We start from the raw sequence: 8,004 nt of genomic DNA on the forward strand, positions 1-8,004 counted from the left end.
AAGCTAATTACTATTTATAACACTTCTATTATAAATATAATATCTAGAATAAAATCTAGCTTTACTTTTTAGCTGCGCAGTAATTTAGAAGACCTTTAGTATACTTACGCTAGCTACTTAGGCCTTAAGACGCTTAAAGCACTTATATATAATACTTAGAGAGTAAGAATTAAAAAGCCTACGTAGGTATAGTGTAAGTTCTATACTCTATTTTATATAAAGTAAGTTATCTCTTATTAGCTAAAGAAGTAAGCTCTCTAACCTTTCTAGAGAATTATATAAAACTTTTTTAATATACCTAAAAAGCGCTTAGAAAAGAAGTAGATTCTACTTATTAAGAATAAGTATAGTAGTAAAGTCTACCTTTATCTACTCTTTTTTAAGAAGATAGAGAAGATAATAAAAGCTCTTAAGAAGTTTTAAGCGCTTATCTAAACTTATTATTATTTACTTATTATAAGAATTAGCTTTAATAATAACTTTTTAACTAATCTATAGTATAGTAACTTACGCTATAAGGTATAGGTAAGAGAGTATAGTATTACGCTAGAGCCTACTTCTTCTTATATCTATAAGCCTAATAGAGTAGCTAAAAAAGCTAGATAAGAGATTATTACTAAATAGATTAAGATAAAAAAGAAAGCTAATCTACCTAAGCACTTCTAGATAGAGGTAGCGCTTACTACTACTTAGCTCTATAATATAAGCTTTTTATATACTTATACTTTACGCTTTTCTAATAAGAAGTTAGAGTAGTAGTTTATAGAATACTTTAGATAGTATTAGCCTAAGCTTATAAGAAAAGCTTCTACTAATTTACAACCTAATTAGAGTAGTATATATACTTATAGGTATTGCGCCTATCTCTTAAATAAGAATAGAGTAGCTAGACATAAGCTAAAGAGCTTTAAAACACTACTTAGAAAATATATTAGTTATTTAGTAGGCTATTAAGCTTCTAATATATACTATATATAGGTTTTATTACTAAGAGAAGTGTTTACTACGCGTAACATAACGTTTAATAAGTAGCTTTTTTATAGTAGTAGAGAGTAGAAGCCTCTTAAGAAGAACACTTACGTTATAGTTAATATTCTCTATAAGAATAAGTAGAAGAATATAGTAAAGACTTATAATAAGCTTCTATTACTTTCTTAGTAAGGTAATATAGATAATAGTAAGCTACTACTTAACTAAATAGATAAGCTACTTAATAGCTTATTAAAAGCTTATCTAAAAGAGTTAAGTTTTATATAAGTAGATCTCTAGGCTAGAGAGATGTAGAGAGTATATATAAGGCTTACTAAACGCGCTATAGAACTACTATTACTAGAGGCTATACTAGAGCCTTCTAATATAATAAGTATTACTAAGTAGCTTAGTAATAGACGCGTTAATTCTAGTAAGTACTAGTCTATAGTAACTAGATTAGTAAGCTTATTAGGTGTATAGAAAGATAACTTCTAAGGTAATAGACTTCTATTACCTATAGTAATAAACGTCTCTTAAAATAAAGAAGTACCTAATAGCTTTTTACTTAATCTATAAAACCTACTTACTAAGTATAAGTATATAAAAAAGGTCTATAGACCTTCTATACGTAGAAGTAAGCGTTGCCTAAGTAGTTATAATAATTATAATAATCTTAGAGGTATAGGTGTTTATGCCTTACTATTTAACTTTAAGTAGCTTAATAACTTAAAGATCTACTATAGCGCTTCTAATTAGTTATTAAGCTACGCGCATATAATACTATATTATATTATTACTACTATAATTATAGATAAGCCTAATAAAGGCTAAGTCTATTAAAATAATCTTCTAGCGCTTCTAATACTTTAGAAGTACTTCTATAACTATCTCTATAGAGATAAGTTTAAGATAGTAGCGCGTTAGAAGATTAATACACTACTTATAGCTAATACCTAGAAGAAAGTAGTATATATAAGTAGTAAAGAATACTTTCTACTACTTAAGTAGGTCTTTACGTATAAAGTAAATAAGAATAGCTACTTTATAAAGTATAAGGCACGCTTTATAGTGCGTAAAGATATATAGACTAAGAATATACTCTACTTAACTTATACTACTACGCTTACTACGTAATTCTTTTACTTAGTAATAGCTATTACTACTAAATTTAATATAGAGATCTAGTAGCTTAACATTATAGTAGCTTTCTTAAACGCTAAGATTAGTAGTAATAAGCTAGTATACTATAAGCTTCTAGATAGCTTTTAGAGAAAGAGCTACTATACTAAGCTTAAGAAAGCTCTTTATAGTATACGTAAGAGCTCTCTTCTCTAGTATAATAACTTCTTAAACACTCTTTTAAAGCTTAGCCTATAAGCTAGTAAGAAAAAGCTTTATTTATACTATAACGCTACTTAATACGTTTTTATACTCTTCTACGTAGATAATATTTTACTTATATTTACTAAGTTACACTACTTAGAGATAACTAAGCTACTTAGTAAGATTAAGAAGACTTATAAGATTAATAATAAAAGAGTAGTAAACTAGTTCTTAGAAGTACGCGTTATACATAATTACTCTATAAGCACTATTTTACTACTCTATAATACTTACCTTAATAAGGTTATAAAGAAGTTTAGTTTTAAAGATAGTAGCTACTTTCTAGAGATACTTCTACTAGCTAGTAAGCTTTTAAAGCACTAAAAGAACGCTTTAAAGTAGAAGATTAAGGCCTATTAAGAGTATATTAGCTTAGTGTTATACTCTACTATTATAATACGCTCTAATATTATATATATAGTTTTCTAGCTCTCTTAGTTCTTAACTAATTCTTCTCTAGCTTACTTTAAGGTAGTAGAGTATCTTATTATATACTTATACTACTTATAATATAAGAGTATTACGTATAGTAAGAGAGTAAGGTTAAGTAAGAAGCTCTAAATCTATAGAGACGTAAGCTTTGTAAATAACACTAAGACGCGCTACTTCTCTTATAAGTTTATTATAACGCTATTTAGAGGCCTAATTATATAGTAGACTACTTACTAGTTAATAGTTATAATCTTAACTACTAAGGCAGAGCTCTTTACTCTTAAAGCTATTACTAAAGAAACTATAGCCTTAAAGCACTTGTTTGCTAAGCTTTAGCTACTTATTACTAGCGCCTAGTAGATCTTCTATAATAATTAATAAACTATTAGACTTATAGTAGAAAGTAGTAAAAGAATCTCTACTAAGCTCTACTATATTAATATCTAGAATATATAGCTTTACTAAAAGTATAGTAAAAGCTCTTTTAAAGTACTCTATAAGCCTACTATTAATATATTAGTAAATAGACTTACTAAGTACTTATTTAAGTAGAAGTTTAAGGCTTTTAAGAAGTAGCTAAATCTTAGATAGATAGCTTATAAGAATACTAATTAAGACTTATAGGTAAGTAATAAGTATAAGAAAAGTTAGTAAGTTTAATTATATATTTATAGAGTAGTACTAGGCTCTACTTTAGGCGCTCTATAACTAGATAAAGAGATCTTACCTCTTCTCTAGACGCTTACTACCTCTTTATATAGCTAGTGTAAAGAAGCTTCTATTAAGCTACTATATACTCTAACTACTTAGTCTTACTAGTTAAAACTAAAAGTATAGGTAGAAGAGATACTTACTTAGAGCTCTTAACTTTACTAGAGGCTATTAAAGCTATATTATCTACTTTAGCCTTAGCCTCTATATAACTATAAGCTACTTTATACTACTTAGCCTACGTTAGTAGAGCGCTAATTCTATAGACCTCTTCTTTATTTAGAAGAAACTTAATAGCTATATATAGCCTATTCTATTTTTACTTACTTCTAAACTAGAGAAAGTAGATAAACTTAAGAGCTATTAGCTTTATAATCTTAGGCCTATAAATAGTTAGTATAAGTAAATAGTAGTCTAGAAGCTTAAAGACTTATATAGAGTTATATAAGTGCCTATAACTATACTACTTATACTAGATATTTTTCTTACTTACTTAGTTAAAGTAAAGTTCTTTACTATAACTAGTAAGTACGCTTTAGACATACTTAATGTAAGATATTACTCTTAGTAGACGTAATAAAGAGAGAGTACTAATAGAGAGCTTAGGCTACTTCTTCTTCTTCTCTTATTCTTTACGCACTACTACGCCTAAGGCTTACTCTTTCTTATTCTAAAAAGTAGAGGCCTTCTTAGTAGTAGTAGTAGTAGTAGTATTATAGTAGGCGTAGGTAGCTTAGCTAGTAGCTACAGCTGCTAGACACTATTAAACTTATTTTTACTACTTATTAGCTAAAAAATCTATATAAATAGCTATAGTAAGTGTCTACTAATAGGTTAGGTAGCTTATAGACTAATAAGCTATTAGCTTATAGTTAGACTACTTACTAGAAGTAGTAACTAGCACTATAAGTATTTAGAGTACTTTAGAGATAATCTTATAAGCTACTAGAGCTTTATATAGTAACTAGTAGGCGCTTTAGAGTAAGATAGAAGCTTTTAGAGAGTACTTATAGTTAGTATTTTAGTAATTATTAAAGCTAAAAATATTAGTAGGCGCTAGCTTTATTATTATTATGCGCGCCTAGATACGTATAGCTCTACTTAATTACGTAACACTTACGTAAGTAGCACATAGCTAAAAATAGGTAATCTATATATAACGTAGCTTACCTAGAGAGTATATTATAATAGATGTTTAAGCACTTATTAGGTTAATTACGTACTTTCTCTCTTTTATACTAGTGTTTTACGCGCTTACCTATATATATTACACTACTCTTGTCTAATCTTATAAGAGTAGTAATTATAATTCTAATTACCTAAATCTATTATTTCTAGCTTAATTTTCTCTATAGTAATTATACTCTAACTAGATATAGCGTATACTATTTTAAAGCTCTTACACTTTCTTATAAACTTAAGTAATAAGTATAAGAAGGCTATAAAGTAAGTAATTATATATCTCTATTATACTTACTTTAATATAATCTAGTATAGTAACTATAATAGATCTAATTTAATAATTACTAGAAACGTATTCTTTACTAATAACCTAGAGACCTGCTAATTATTTTATAGATATATTACTATATTATATAAAGACGTAATCTTCTAGAAAGCTATAAAGTAGAGTATAGTTACTACTTCTACTATAGAAGTAAAGCTACTTACTCTTAAGTATACTATAAAAAAGGCTATAGTGCTTAGATACTTTTTTAAAAAGCTAGCGCTTAATTTTAGAGAACTCTAAACTATCTAGTATAATAATTAGTAGATAATTAAGCTAGTTATTAGAAAGAATAAGCGTATTAATACTTAGCTTAAGTATATTAATATCTAGAATATATAGCTATAGTAGAAATATACTAAAGAATTATATAAGATTAAGTATTTAGAGACTATAATTATGTCTATAAATAGATTAACTAAATTACTTACTTAATAATAGTTTAAGAAGTTTAAATAGCTACTTAACTTATAAGATTTATAATATTTAATTCTTAAGAAGTAGATAAAGTAAAGAGATATTTATTTAAGCTACTACTATAAAGATTAATTATACCTAAGCTAGATCTTAGTTACTCTAACTAGCGCCTAGTTATAGAGAAGTAATTACTAATAATTAACGTAAGTATAAAGTAGATAAATTACTAAACTTTTCTACTAAACTAACTTATATAGCTACTAACTTACTAACTATTATAGCGCTAATCTTTCTAATTATAACTTTTATAGTTATTCTTATTAAAGATAGGCTTACTATTCTAGCTATTCTTAAAGTTTTTAACCTAAGCTTATAGATAAGTAGTCTTAGTAGCTTAAGTCTATATATAAATTTTAAGCTATATCTAATTATACTTAGTACGTAGTAGCGCTTTTACGTGCTTAGTCTTAGCTAGCTAATACTAAGTATAGTAATAGAACTTATTACTTATAATACTAGATATAGAGCTATTAGACTAGTAACTATATAGCTAAGAATTATAATAATAAAAATAATTATTACGTAGCTAAGACTAATAATTACACTGCTAAGACTAGTAGTTACACTACTAAGACTAATAATAACTATACTAATTCTACTACTAATCTTATAGTAGCTAATTTCTAAATTAAAAAGCCTACGTCTAGAAAGTTAGTAGTAGTAGCTACTAGAATAAGCTCTAATAATAATAGTCTAAGTATTATAGTATTAGATTAAAGGCTATAGATAGATAACTCTAAGTAGAAATTATAGGTAGAGATATCTAACTACTATCTATATTAATCTCTTTTATTCTCTTACTTAGTATTATAAACTTACTATAAGTACTATATTAATTAGAGTTTTAAGAAGTTATAGATAGAGTACTCTTTAAGCTTTTCTTACTTAAGAACTTAGAAGTTCTACTTAATAATTTAGCTAGAGTTTTAGAACTACTTTTAGCTTCTTTTTTCTACTTCTTATAAGTATAGAGATCTTAGTAAAGCTACTTATAATACTTAATAGCGTTCTTAAAGCTTTAGCGCTATTATTAAGTTAGTAAAAGATTAAAATAACTAAAGAAAAAGAAATTATAAACTTACTTTAGAACTATAGTAATCTACTAAGCTTATAAAGTAATTATATAAATCTTAATTAGTAGTATAGTAGTTATAAAAGTTATAGAGTAAATAACGTATAACTTAATAGAGTTACTTAAAATAATTAGCTTTTTAAATATTATTAAAAAGCTACTAATAAATATAATACTTATACTTAGAAAGTTAAGAAGCGTTATAGTTAAGTAATACTTTAACTTACTTACGCTAATAACTAGTGTATATTAGATATAGATAATCTAGAAAAGTCTTAAACGTAGAAGTCTTACTTTTAGACTTTTTATAAAAGTAACTATAACTATAACTATTACTTAGAAACGCTTACTTCTCTTAATCTTAAGCGCCTTAGTTTTTAACGTAGTTAGATTACTAAAGGCCTAAATTCTAAGTTTAGAAAGTATTATTAGTAATAAAGATACTACTTTTAGAAATAGGCTTAATAGTCTTTTAAATATTCTAGTTATTAAGGTTATTAAACTAAGAGGCCTTATAACTTAAGTAGGTATACTTAGTGTATAACTCTAATTACTTATAATTCTTATAGAGGTTATTATTACTAAAGCTACTAGTTACCTTAAAGCTCTAATCTAGTTAATTATTAGAATTTATAAAGCTCTAAGATAGTTAAGTATTAAAAGTCTAATTACTTTAGGTAAAGCTACTAGAGAATAAGCTATTAGCTACTATTATTCTAAAAGAAAGAAGTAGAATTTAAGTAGTAGCGTTTTTAAGTTAAGCGTAGTAGAGAGGTTAAGCGCTTAACTATAGAGCGCTATTAAGTAGAGTACTATTACACTAAGCGCTATTATGCTAAGTACTAGCTTATATATTATAATTACTACTACTAGAGGTATTATAATTAAAGCGCAGAACGCTATTATAGTAGAAGCTAGAGCGCTAGCGCTTATAGCTAAAGTTAGAGTTAGAAGTTAAGTAGTTAGACTAAATTATAATAGTTAGCTATTAATTTAGGTATAAGAGTAAGAACTTACTATAGTAATAGAGAGAATAGAAAAGTAAGTAAAGTAGAGAAGTAAGTAAAGTAGTATATTAAGTAGAGTAGAGAATTAAGCGTAAAGCTTAAGAGCGCTAAGGCTTAAGAGCTAAGAATCTTAAGTAAAAGAGTTAATTAGATAAGTAGCTTATTAGCTAGTTAGCTTAAGTATCTTAATAATATAAAAGTAAATAACTATAGTAGAGAAAAAAAGAATTAGAAGACTTATTATTATAAAGTCTCTAATCTTAGCCTAAGCGCATACCTATATAAGTAGCTAACTTAGCTTATTAAGCTTTTAATTATGCTATAAACTTTATTTAGAAGAGATTAGAAGCCTAGATCTTACTATTAGAATTATTTCTTACTAGTTAGATACCTAGATTTCTATAGCTATTAGCTATATTCTAGACTATTATAAAGTAATTTCT

The sequence above is a fragment of the Alternaria infectoria genome (assembly GCF_024043175.1).
Source record: "Alternaria infectoria strain BMP 0036 chromosome Unknown scaffold_1, whole genome shotgun sequence".
Lineage (NCBI taxonomy): Eukaryota > Fungi > Ascomycota > Dothideomycetes > Pleosporales > Pleosporaceae > Alternaria > Alternaria infectoria.